Raw genomic sequence first — 14,085 nt, 5'->3', positions numbered from 1 at the left:
TTCAGCGGGATAAAGAAGGATTCATCGTAATGTTGCAAGGCATGAAAAAAAAATGTCTGCATAATTTTTCCCGTGAAATTGGAAAATTGGTGCTATTATGTGGCAGTTTCAATCAATGGAGGATTTATGAATGGCTCCACACATGATTCATGTCAGCATTTTGTTGCAGTGCCCTAACCCTTTGGCTTTTCACCCACTTCAAGCTGTCCCTGTTTCTTTAGATTTAGCTTGAGGGCTCTCTCTCTCTCCCCTCTGGTATTTTTTTGTTTTTTTGTCTCACAGTTGCATCTGACTCAGCACACCTTCATTTTGACTCTTCTTTCCTTTCCTTTGTCCCTAACGCCTCTGGCCTAAACAAAGAGCAACTTTATTTCCGTCCATTTCTGCCTCGTTTTCTCTCCCCCATGCTTTGCATCTTCCCCCCTCCCCCACACTGTTCCCTTCCTTGACTGTGGACACAGTGTTCATGTGTGCATTTGGAGGGTGTAGGATTTTTGGAGGGGGGGGGGGACATCCCATAATCACCAATCAGAAGGTTCCTGGGGGCAGTTGTCATAGAAACCTCGTGCACGGCTCTTGATGCTCCTCCCACCCCTTAATGCTGCCACCACACTGGCAGAATTGCATATCTCATAATGATAATAATATCATTTCTGAGGCAAAAGGAAAAAAAGAAAAGGAGAAGGGAGGGAGGGTACAGACCATAATAGTGTTCCTGTTCAGCTGGTCGCCATGGAGATAAGCAAAGAGGGTGGTGGTGGTGGAGGGGAGGAGGGTAACAGGCGGGGTCAGATTACCATGTAAGTCAAAATACATACCATAATACTTCTTGACCCCCCCCCCCCCCCTCCATCATTCCCTCTGTTAGACACCATCTCTGCTCCACCTATCCTGCCCCTCTGAAGCACCAGAAAGAAAAAGTGGAAATGGATTTGATCAGCCCCAACATGTCAGCCATATGAGATAACGCACACCACCACAGAGAGGCTGACACATGGAGAAAGCAACAACGATGATGAGATTTGTAGGACGGGGGAGTCTGTGATGGTCTGGGGTTCAGATCTTTTTATCAGCCATATTTCAGCCAATCGTGTGACGTAAAACAGGAAGTTCACTGATAGAAAACACATTGATCACTTTAATATATTGATACTGACAGATCTGTTAGACCTGTCTTATCACATATAAGGTGTGCAACTATGTGTAGTATTTAGAAGTAATCACTGTGAGCCACAAGCTCAGGGTTCAAACTGCCCTAAATGCTCTATTTCAGGCTCTTTTTCTGCTCTCAGATATGTATGATGTCATGGGGGTGCATATCCCTAATATGGTTGATTGTGAGGGGCAGCCAATCAAAAAAAGGTTGGCTTAAAAGGGACTTTGGTATAAAATGGGATTATTTTGAACTATGAATCATGCAAAGCTGCTCCTGTATAATCCAAGAATTAAAAGATGGAGCTAAAATATGGAGTGTAATAGATCCCCTGTGAATACATTCGCTATTATCAGGAACAAAGCTGTTGTAAGAGAGACGCTGAAGAATCCTGAATTGAAATCTATGAGAGAGATGTGAAACAGCCAAGATTTTTGTAGAAGTATAACTTCTTTAGGACAAAGTCAGCAAACCTTCTGATAGTTCTGTACATGCAGTGTTTATGTCCCAGTCATCTGTGTCATGTTTCAACAGCATGTATGACTCCCTCCACCTGCTCCTTTCCAACATCCACACCCTGACTGGCTACCAGTGCAGGAGGTGAGAAGCTACACAGGAAACCCTCACTCTCTCAATCCTCAATGACTACTCTTTTTAAAATCTTCTTCTAGATCAGGGATGTCAAACTCATTTTACATCGTGAGGCTACTTTAATCTTAAGTGGGCCAGACCAGTGAAACTCTTCTTTCTGTGACTGTACAGAAGTTTAATTGCACATTTAATCCTGGAGAAATCTTAATGTAAGAAAAAGAAGCACAATTACTATGTTGTTTTTCTACATGACAGAGAAATGCTGCTGTAGTAAATTAAAGAAATCTGGCAGCATGACTTTTTGGCTTAAATTGTAAGAAATAAATTACTAAAATTGCTAAAAGTTCTGGTAGGTTATTGTTGCAACCTTCCTGTAATTATAAAACTGAAAGCTTTTCTTAATTAATCGAGCCATTCTAAAACATTGAAATTTGCATAATAGATAGTGAAAAAAAACTATAACTTTTGTGTCATATAATTGGTTATCTATTACTTTATTACTTTGGTGTAGTATCAATGGCCATGGAAGAGGTCTTTATCAGTAGGAAAGGGTGTAAAACTTATGAAAATACAGTTGACAGTCCATTCCTGGGTCCTTCACATTTTCCATAGCAGTCTTTGTCAGGCCCCTGGGCTTTATGTTCGATGCCCCTGATGTAGACTCATGTCTTAGATTCAGAATTTCTCTATGCTGACTTACCAAACCATGTCATATTGAGCTGTGACCGTTCTTATAGACTGGATATGTTTGTGCCATTGTAAACAGGAAACAGAGGATTGGCTGCTTGTAGAAAATACAGAAGGACAGCAGTGGCAAAAATATAAAACCAGAGACTTTTTTTTGTCTGTGCTGATGATGAGGTCGAGTATATGGCAGACTGGGACACAAAAAAGGAATGTAAGCTGGAGTCTATGCTAACTGATGTTGCAAGAAATAGGATACACCCCGGACAGACCATCACAGAGGTTATCATGATGATGAAAGTTATAACATTTCATCCTGAGGAGAACATGCACCAAATATTGTGACAGTGCATCCATCAATTGTTGAGACATCTCAGTTAGAAATGCAAATGTCAAACTGCTGTTGGCGCAAGAGAAAACACGAGAGGATGACCAAAGTCAGGACAGTCTGGGCGACCGACCAGCTGGCATTGCCTTTCGTATGGCTAGGCTACTAGCATGGCTAAGGGCCAGGTTGTGCTAGAAAAAGGGAAGGTTCAAATGCCATTTTGTCTGACCATGTTGGAAAAGAGGTGTTTGTAGATGGTTCAAAATGCCACACTTCAAAGTGGAGCGATATGCCAGCTGTGTGGAAAACTCTTATTTTATTTTTTTGCAGATATAGTGGTGCAAACATTAGCAAAAGAGCTTGAGAGCCTTTACCAAACTGGCAGATGGCACTGTAAAGTGAGCTAAGAAATGCCAGGTTCTCAAATGATTTCACAGATTTATAAAGCTGTAAACTAAAAAAAAGTCTGCAGAACGCATCTTCAGGAATTTGTCACACAATTACACAAAGATGGAAATCTTCCAATTCATCTCTCTGTTCCCACTTGTCCCTTCTTGTCACAGTCGGACTGCTTCCAGTGGCGAGGGAGGGAACAACAGTGAGCAGGGCCGAGAGCCAAAATCCAGTTGTGACAAATAATTTTTGTGCAGTTTTGAGTCGATGCTGACCAAGAAAAACACCAACAACTCCTGTATCATGTTACAGACAACTGCCGTCACTTAATTGGTCTGACAGCCTGCTGCTGTATATATAAATAGTATATTTCCCGAGCAGAAGGACAGTGCAAATCTGCAAGAGTTTAGGCAGTAAACATGGCAAATCGCTGCACACAAACACGGTGACTGCTCCGCTGCTGCCTCAGTAATTTTCTTTACGGGGGACAGGGAGTGTATTGTGCTGCTCAGATACTTTGCCAATGAAGTTTTTTGATGAATTCCCAGCTGCTGCTACTTCGCCTCACTGCCTTTGTGCTGCCTCCTCTCTCGGGTCTCACTCCCTTCTTGAGTCACCTGAAGATAGATGCCCCCTCCACCCTCACTCACCCACCCACCACCGCCACCACCAGCAAATATGCAAAGTCTGTGCACGTTGGGCTGTAATGTCGACACGCGCCTGGAGGGGTTTGGCGGGATCGCACTGCTCACAAAAACAGGCCTAGGCCACAACATAATACCCCCTCCCCCCTTCTGACAACACAGACATCCCATAATACGCATTTTGCCTGCCCCCCTCACCCTCCTCGCCACCACCACTTCCTCCTCCTCCTCCTTTCTTCAGCGCTTGGCCTGCCAGTCCATAATAATCACATGGCTAATTCTCCTCCTCCTCTCTCTCTCACTCTCTTGCTCTCAGCCCCTTCCTCCTCCCCCTCCACTAACACCATCATCACTTCCTGTCTTATAGGTTCCTCAAGTGCACAGTATATTATGTCTCTCTAAACGGCAGCCACCGCTGCTCAAAATACCCAGCCTTCCCATCTGTGACGTCTTTGTCGCACTTCGTCAGGCCGGGGTTCCTCTCGCTCTCTTCCTTTCTCCCCCACAGCCTCACGGAGCTGCAGATCATCACAAACAGATATGATGAACTGTGTATTTATTTGGTTGTAACCACAGAAGGAAAGTTCACCAAAATCAACAAAGGGCTGGAAAAAAAGTCACTCCCACACATCTTTTTTAAATGTCAAGTTCAGTTATACACAATTGTCTTATTGACAGATGTATTATTGTCTATTGTTTTGCCATGTTAGGTAGTGTAGGGCGTAACGCATTACTATAATCACATTACATTTGCCAGTACTTTTCACCCATCCATCCATCCGTCCGTCCAAGTTGGAGCCCATTCTAACCGTCATAGTTCGAGAGGTGGAGTAAACCCTGAACAGTATTAACATAAAAGTAAAGAGCAAATAAAAAAGAAACAAGGTGAACAACACAAAGGTCAAGTGGGACATCTTTCATTCTCCTAGCTGACAAAACCGACCACCACAATCCACCTCTCTAATCTCTTGATGTGGATCGTAAAACTGGACTGCAGCAGCTTTTACATGCACGATACCAAAGTACACCTTGTTTGTTTGGGGTGAGGCAGGAGGCAGTTTATCTGCAGTTATGTTCTTCAATTATCTGCATGACCCACTTGAGCTTGTGGAACAATTGGTTGACATCAGTTGAAGAGAGAGACAGGACAAAAATAACAGCGTGATTTACAACTTCTGAGGAGTGATGATTGCATTTAATTTACTGCATGAAACCACAACATTTTTCTGTCAAGTCCTCTATGAGCTGTTTTTCACCCACTGTGCTGTCAGCTTTGTAGTAGAATTAAATATGTTACTGAAAGAAAGATGTTTGTCATCCTTGTTAGAAGAAACAGAAGTAAAGAAGAATAAGAAGAAAAAACATTTAAATGAGAACATCTTCAGAAGGTATTGCACTAGAAGAAAGTGGAACAATTTGAAGGTGTTTCACTGGTCCAGCGCTGACCTAAAATGGGTTTGACACCTTTCTCTCTCTCTCCCTCTCTCTCTGTGTGTGTGTGTGTGTGTGTTCTCATGTTTGCTGAGGAATTTAAATGTCAAACTAAAACTTGGAACAACTGAGAAATTGAAGTCCTCGATGATGGCACCATAAACACTCTGGGACTCAGTTGTATGTTTGCACTTGGATCAAAATGTCATGTTGCAAGGATGTTTGGAGGTATACACACTGATCACTGAGCCAATCAATGGCAGAGCTGCTGGTGGGAAATTACTTAAACATTGAGCTCTGACGGTGTACAACAGCTGAAGGACGAGTCAGTGTCAATGGCACCTTTGCTCTAAATCCGTGAGGTGTCCTGTGTCGAGCGTGATGTCAACCAGGAATGTTATTATTAAGCCAAACTGGATGTTGGTCACAGATGCCATCTGTGAGGCTTCTCTCCTGAACCAGGTATCATATGCTGGTCTATTCACATTTCACTGTTTCCCTCTCTTGCAAGCATCCATGGGATTTTTTGGCGTTAACTGTGCTATCTGGAGATGTCCCAATGTTTGGGAAGTCCTGAAAAACTGTTAGTCTTAGTGGAGCCGTTAGACGTCCGATGGAAATTTGATCAACTGTTTTGTCAACGCAGAGTGAGACCTTCTGCATGGATGCTGTCCCTTCTAGCATTGACAGTTTATTCTTTGACATTTGTGTTTTGGTTATTTCTTCTTCTGCCCCATTTTCAGATCCCTTATAAATATTTACAGATTGTATTCTTTATTTAGGACCTGCCAGAGAGTTGCTTTGGGAGAAAACTTGGTTTCTAATATTCTATTCAGATTTTCCAGTCTGCAAAAATAAAACTGAGCAACTCATCACTCATATGTATGAAGCTTATAATTACACTTTTGATTCCAGTACTGCTATTCTACAACTCGATTAATCTCTGAATGTAATGTTACAGGATAATATTACCTCTTTCTACTCACAGAGAAGATTGAGTGGAAAATCAGTTTGTATAAGTGAATATCCTACAGTTCAACATTATTTAACCAGTCAGGTTTGGCTAGTAGGTCAAATGAAACTAACATATCATATTATTCCATATCATACCTAAACATATTTTTATTCTTCTTTGCAAGCTACATATTCATTGTATAAGACAAAGGAATCAGTGATTTTGACCACAGTTTTTTCTTATGTAAAAACAAAAAAAAGCTATCAGGACAATAGCAGACACATTAACATTCACATTAACACGCTCATGAAATGGTTGTCACAGTTTTAGTTGTGTTTTAACTGTTTTAGTATGGATCAATCAGGCAAGTCATGAAGTCCAATGGGATGTGTTCCAATGCTATATGTGCCACCTGGAGATCGTGGGAGTTTTATAGGAGAAAATAAAATATACAATATAAAATATACTACTGAAGTAGTACACTTTTCTGGCACAGAATGTCCAGAAAAATAAGTTAGTATGTGAGAGACCAAGAGGGACAGAGTCAAAGTTAAGTCCAATTCCTCAGATCTTCCGCAATTCGCAGGACCAAAGGCAGCGCGTTAGCCCGGTGGTATTTATTTTACACTCATGACATTAAGGTCGAGTGCCAGCCTTGAATTTTGAAAGGACACTGGGTGGTAGATGAGTTGAATGCAGAACTGTTTTACATTAACAAGATATCAACTAAAGTTGAAGTAGGGCTAGGCTGTACTTTCTTGTAATACCAGTTTGTACCACAAGATGGTGTAGTGAGACAGATAAACTTTATTTACCAGTTAAGTACGTAAATAAAACACCTTTTTTCTTTATGGTAGCCTGCCAAAGATGTAAAGAGAAATATCAACAGTTTTAATAACAATAGCAACATTACATAATGCCGAAAATGTGCAGAGGTTAATTAAAAACAGTACTTTTAACCGTGAAAAAAAATCCATTACAGTCTGTATATTTAGTGCCATCTGGGACTTCATGAAAAATAAGTAAGCAAGTAGTTTCTTTTGTTAAAGAGTGAAAATTTTAAAAAGAAAGCAAAATCCATTAAAGCGAGTCACGCCATATATGCATGATGTCAGATGTGTGTGAGAGGGACTTAATAACTGATATTAATTGATCACAACTTCCACAAAAAACAACTGAATGATTGAAATCTTGGATAAACACAAATGTCATCTTCAGAAAAATCCAATGGACTCATTGTAATGTCACAAAAAAACAATTCCTCTCATCACTGGCCCAAAATCCTTCTTTTGACATAATAGGTGAATGATGAGACGCCAGCATAAACACCTCATCCTAACATATCATCACAGCACAGTGCTTCACTCTCAGACTGCAGGTTTAGCTGTGGTTACTTGGATATTTAAAAGTAGAATGGGAGGCAGCGCTTTCAGTTTTCAGGCCTTCTTCTGTGGAATCAGCTTCCAACTTGGATTCACGATGCAGACACTGTCTCTACTTTTAAGATTAGGCTTAAACTTTCCCTTTTGATAAAGCTCATAGTTACGGCTGGATCAGATGACCCTGAACCCTCCCCTGGTTATGCTGATGCAGGCTCAGACTGCTGGGGTACTTTCCTTAATACACTTATCATTTCTTCTCTTCTTACTTCTTTTCAATCAATCAAATCAATGAAAACTTTATTTGTATAGCACTTTTCATACAACTTTGCAGCACAAGGTACTTAAAGGAAACACAACAACAGCATAGCCTCTCTCTCTTTCACTTTCTCTCATACACAAAGACAAAAATCACTGCTGAGCCACCATAAAACATTAAAAACCAAACTGAACTATCAGTGAAGCAAAAACAGAGACCTGTAAACATTAAATAAATAAATACATGATAACAGAGCACAATATATAAGAAAACAGGGCAAAAAACCAATTATGATTATTTCACTCTTCCATAGTTATTTTTATATAGATGACTCCCCCTGTCTTGCTCTGTTGGAGGTTTGTTCCTGTAAAAATGGAGTTCTTCCTCCCCGCCATCACCAAGTGTTCGTTCATTCTAGTTGATAGTGGAGGTTCTTTGACTGCTGTTGTGAATTAGTGCTATATAAACAATATATCCAAACCCCCACACTCCTGGATTTAGCCAAATTCAAGAGGAAAATGAGGAGCCAAAATATCAAAAACAGGGTAATTATGACTGTATAAACTGACTTCTGGGTGTGAAAGGAGCAAAAGTAAACTTTACAATCAGCCTTGCGCACGCACACACAGGAGCTGCCATTTTATCTTACCTTCTCAAACACATATGCGTGCACTCACTGTCTCTCTCTCTCTCATGCACTTATTATAAGCTCACACGTCTGCGCAGACACGCACGCCCAACCCCCACACAATCTTCTGCTCAACACACACATACACAAACCCGACATGCTTTCCCTGCAACACTCCCCCAAACACACACATATTCCTCCACACGCGCACGCACACTCGTGCACACCAACACACACCCTGATCCCTTCCCCCCTCCCATTCCATACCAGGGCACGTCGTGACAAAACAAAGAACACCCCATAATAGTCAGAGTCACACAGTATGCATGGTAACCAGTTATGTCAGAGATGAAGGCAATCTCTGTGTCTGTGTATCTCACTGTATACTGCATATGAACACACACGCACACACACACATACAGCAGTATGTCTGCAGATAGTTCATACAGAAATAAACACACAAACATTCCACAAACCCACATATATACACCTCCCACGCACACACGCACGCAGAAACACACACACACACACACACACACAAAATTACAGGCCGACGGGTTCGTATCCACACACACACACACACACATGCAGCCGCATGTACACACCCAGACACAGACACACACACCCATATAAAAGTACACTGCACATAAATAATGACTCACATGAGCAAGAATATGGAGGCACAGACACAAAGAGAGACGCAAGATTTAACATGTGAGCACAAAAACGAGGAAGTATGGAGTAAAGATAAAGAACTAGACACAAAGAAACATGGAAGGTGAATTAAACAAACAGGAGAAACAAACATGGAAACACAAAATGAAATGCTCTGTGGATAGACCAACATGTACTCCATAAAATAAAAAACGAAACACACCAAATAAAAAGACATAAAAATAGTGCAAAAATACACCTGAGTGCAGACAAAAATTAGACACACAAACATGAAATGTAATGAAAAGATAATTACATTTCAACACCACTATAACAAAGACACACATGGTTTTTTATAACAATAAAATCTGAAGGTAAACACAGAAAATAAAAAGATAGAAACACAATATTTGGAAAGACATACAAAAATACACAAACTTTATATGCAAACATGATATGGATGAATAAAGGTGCACAAGGTATGTGGTTCAATAACACTACAGCACCGATACACTAAATAGTATCGTTGGTGTAAGTAAAATAAAATGATAGCGACACAATATGAGGAAATGCGTACAAAAATATATCTGCATGGACACAAAATTAAACACAAAAACATCATAGAGACTAAAAAAATTAAATACAAGCGCAAAATGTAAACACGCACTAAACACGGTTATATTGTTTAAATCTCAACCCACACGTAGGCACAAAGCCCACACACACACACACACACACACACACACACACACACACATTGAAACGAAAAACTCAAAATCAGAAGCAGCTTCATTGCCATGTAATATAAAAATACACACATTACGACACAGAGAACATAAGTATCATCTGAAACATCTTCAGTTCTTCTTTTATTTCTATTTTGTCAGATGAAGGGACTTTTAATAGCTCGTTTGAACCGACTATAACAGCGACTATTTAATTAGCTGTGGTTCGCACCGTGCTTGAGAACGATCTGTTTTACCGCCTCGTTATCAATAAGACCCTTTGAAATGTGCCAATTTCAACCTTGTTCGTTACTCTCTAAGCAGTTCGAAGAGTGATGAATGGTTGACACAAAAGCCCAAAGCACACCTGGACTTTGCACTGGACACACCATTTGGAAACCACTCCAGCAGCGACATTTAAACAACAAGAAATGGTCAGTGGGGAGAAACAAGCAATAACACGCGGCGTCCCTCAGTTTCACAATCTGATCCACTCTGCGCTCCGTCCAGATTGAACATGTTTAGTTTTATGTTGTATGTTTTAAGTCTTCTGATTGGCTGTCCCTCGGAAATCCAAGATTTCCCTCTTTATAACTTCATCTAAACAAGAAACTGAGTGTTCAGATCAGTTTAAAGCCTGAGTTTTTGGCCTTGTGCATGGGCTGACCTCACTATTAGAAACTTTAGTCATGTTGTAATAATGTACACATAACTCACCTCTCTTAGCTATATTTTGCATGGTTTAAATGAACCTGACAAACCACAAACAGTGCTGGTTTCCTTCAACAGCAGTGTCCACTGTGTGCAAGTTCACCACGAGTCTTGTGGTTTTTTCTTTACATTCAGCAGTAAACGGATGTCATGTTTCTCCTCCTCCTCTTTTATGTATCTATGTTTAAACAAACTGTGTGTGTGTGTGTGTGTGTGTGTGTGTGTGTGTGTGTGCGTGCGTGCATGGCTGCACATGTGCGTCCACAGAGAGAAGAAGAAGAAGAAAAAAAAACAGGCAGAGGTCAGGTTTCTATCCCATGATGCAACTCTCTCTCTCTCTCGCTCTCTCCTCCCTCCTTATTCTCCATGCTGGTTGCCCATAGCAACACAATTATAATGAGGTCAGATGGACATCCAATAATATTCACCAGCCAAACTACCAAGCAGTAGCGGCAGTGAGAGAGGCACTTTGGGACAGACAGCAGTCAAAGTGTCAGAGGCAAGATGGCCGCCACACAAATGCAATAAATCATCAAGTTCCTCAAAGTAAAAGTGAAACTGATCCGGAGACAGTTTGATGTGGGTTTTCACTTTTATTGGGACTTAAATTCTCTGAAAATGGAAAAAAAAAAGTTTGGACGAGAAGTTGCTGTGTTTACAAAATATGAACAAAAACCTCAGAATACCTGAAGAAGAAAGGCAGCGCTCACTGTACAAGGCAACAAAAGTCAAAAGTGATGTGCAAATTATTCATTTAAAAAATATTTGATTTTATTTGACCTACAACGATACTGAGCTGCAGTTATTCCACTCACAAAAACTTGCTTTTAGTTATCAAAGTTAAAAAGATAAATCAGACGATCGATTGTCAGTAAATTTAAAGTCTACTAATTTTTTCAGCTCTGTTTGTATTAGAGTAGCTTTGCATGGCCTACAAAAATGATCCTTATTTATCTTCTCAGTTCATCTATTTTGTTGTCTGAAACAAGCTGCTGTAGAACCTCCCCTTTAAGCCAAATCTCTTATGAATGGTTGCTATTTACAAACAGAGGGTTCTATCTAATGTTTGAGTCTGATATTGGTCACAGTGAGCTGATCCATTCAGTTCAGTTCTGGTTTATTCTGTGATATCTGCACAATTACAAAGTGCTTTTCTAGTCTTACTGACCAAACAATGTGCTCTACATCACGAGCCACATTTAACCACACATTCCTGGTTCCTGGACTTTCTGTATGGAGTTTGAATGTTCTCCCCATGCTTGTGTGGGTATTTTGGCTTCCTCCCACAGTCCAAGGACATGCACGGGTTAGGTTAGTTGCTCATTCAAAAGGTGCCATGAATGTGATGTAGATAAAGTGCTTGAAGTGTACAGAATAACACGTGGCATGAATGTGTGGTTAAAATGTGACTAAATGTGACTATATGAATGCAAATACCCAGAGATGATCAAAGTCATGCATCGTCATTACACATGAAAAATTCATACTGGTGGATTCCTTGTTTAAACAGCAGGTGGGTGGGGCTTCTAAGACTTTCACTAACATCATACAGAGCCAGGAGTAGAAAAAAAATGCCTAAAATTGACTGTTTCGATGAGTCTGAAGTCTGACCTTTTGGTTCTCTCGAACTGCTGGTATATACACCAACCTCTGACCAGGAGCATCCATCACTGTAAAGATATGAGACAAGTAATAAGGGAAAGCATACTAGGTCCACCCAAGTTAAATGTTTCACTGTAATTCTAATATGAAGACTAGCTCTAAATAAAAACATTGCTGTCATTTAGTTTCATGGTGTACAGAAGTCTAGCACGTCCACAAACAAATGAAATACCAGCAAAGCTGAGAAAGCCCATCATTATTTTGATTAAACCCGAACTAAAACAAAATCAGTAAACAAACTGATCAGAAGCACATAAAAGCTCAGGTATGAAGGGCTTTTATCTCTTTTTTTATTCTTTTGATCTCTGTTTTTATGGTTACATTGTATACTATACTTAATACCATCTAAATTAAAGTGATGTACTCACATTGCAATGTAAAAATTCAAAACAACATAAAAAAATGTTTAAAACACCAAATAATAAGTTTGTCTTCTGTAAAGCACTTTGGTGCACAGGTGAGTGCACAAAGGGGAAAATGAGGTGGCATCAGCCCCCCCCAGTGCCAACACAATCACATCAGAGCAAGGATATTACCAGGAGTGGAATATAACTTTGTACATTTACTTAAGTATTTTAATACTACTTACTAGTCCATCTGATGATGCTACCCAGCAGTATATTTTGTTCTGACTTAAGGTGAGAAAAGGGCCATGCACTAGAGGGGATAAAAGATGTCCAGCACTAGAAGTCTGCAAAGGTGGTCTCCTTCAACTCCATCCTGGCAGCCACTCATATTCATCAGGTGATACACTGAGATCGCTCTGCCTCTCCATAATCTTACTGCATGTTTGCAAATGTATTAACTTTGTCCTTACTAACTACAGACAAAGAAAGATACTAAACTTAGCATGAGCTCCCGAAATGTTTCCACAAACTGTTGCAGCTTCCACATGAAGTCTCATCGTTGTAATACTTTCCTGTAAATGACAGTTTTTTCATCAGTCTCTCTCCCTTACATTTATTTACAACCACAATACAGCTCCCTCTTGCCAAAGGTCTGATATGAGCCAGAGCAAAGTTCATTGAGTCAAAGCAGTGCAGACTCAGTGTTGTCACTCCTCTTGACATATTGCTGCATCTTATTGATGTTGGTTTGCAGGCCATCTCTGGCCCTCAGGCCGTATTTAGCCCCTGTATCATATAAAGTCATTAATATCATGTACATTAGTCTGTATGATAAGTACTTTTACTCCAGATACTTAAAATGGATTTAAATGAGTATGAATTCATCTTTTACCACTTTGCAAACTACCTGGTGTGGAATGACCTTTTATTTATTATCATCTGCACAACAAAGACACATTTCTGCATATAAGCCTGAAAACCAACATTTTATACACTGATTTTCTACTTTTTCTATTTCCTCACTTTTGGAAACTCTCACTTGAAAGTTTTTCAGTGGATAAAAATCTGCATTTTTATGTGGATGGGATTGTGTTCTGGTTATTTTTATCCAGAGGTGTAACTGCATATAACAATGTATTAAATGAGATCTGATAAATGGCCTTTAAGCTCATTTGAGTGGTTTATGTCTCGAACATGATGAGGCTAGATCTCTACAGAAGACAACTGTAAACATGTTGCTCTGCAGTTTGTATCAGTGATCACTGTGGTTAGAAACTGTTGCGAAAGGATGATGACTCAAGTTTTTAGATGAGCTGAGAGGACTCGAACACAAAGACCTCAGAGGCTCAGACAAAAGACACAAAGACGCACGGAGAAAAGGCTGATGGGAGAAGGCATTGAAGAAGAGGATGGGAGTAGGAGAGAGAGATCGGGCTGTGCTGTGAATGGAGGGCTAATTAATTTTTTCTTTTCCGTCTGGTTCACGCCTGGTTGCTGCTGTTAGTCAGACAAAGGAGCGAGCGGGTCTCAGCCTCCATGCC

The sequence above is a fragment of the Oreochromis niloticus genome, linkage group LG22, assembly GCF_001858045.2.
Source record: "Oreochromis niloticus isolate F11D_XX linkage group LG22, O_niloticus_UMD_NMBU, whole genome shotgun sequence".
Classification (NCBI taxonomy): Eukaryota; Metazoa; Chordata; class Actinopteri; order Cichliformes; family Cichlidae; genus Oreochromis; species Oreochromis niloticus.
This window is presented reverse-complemented; position numbering follows the sequence as displayed.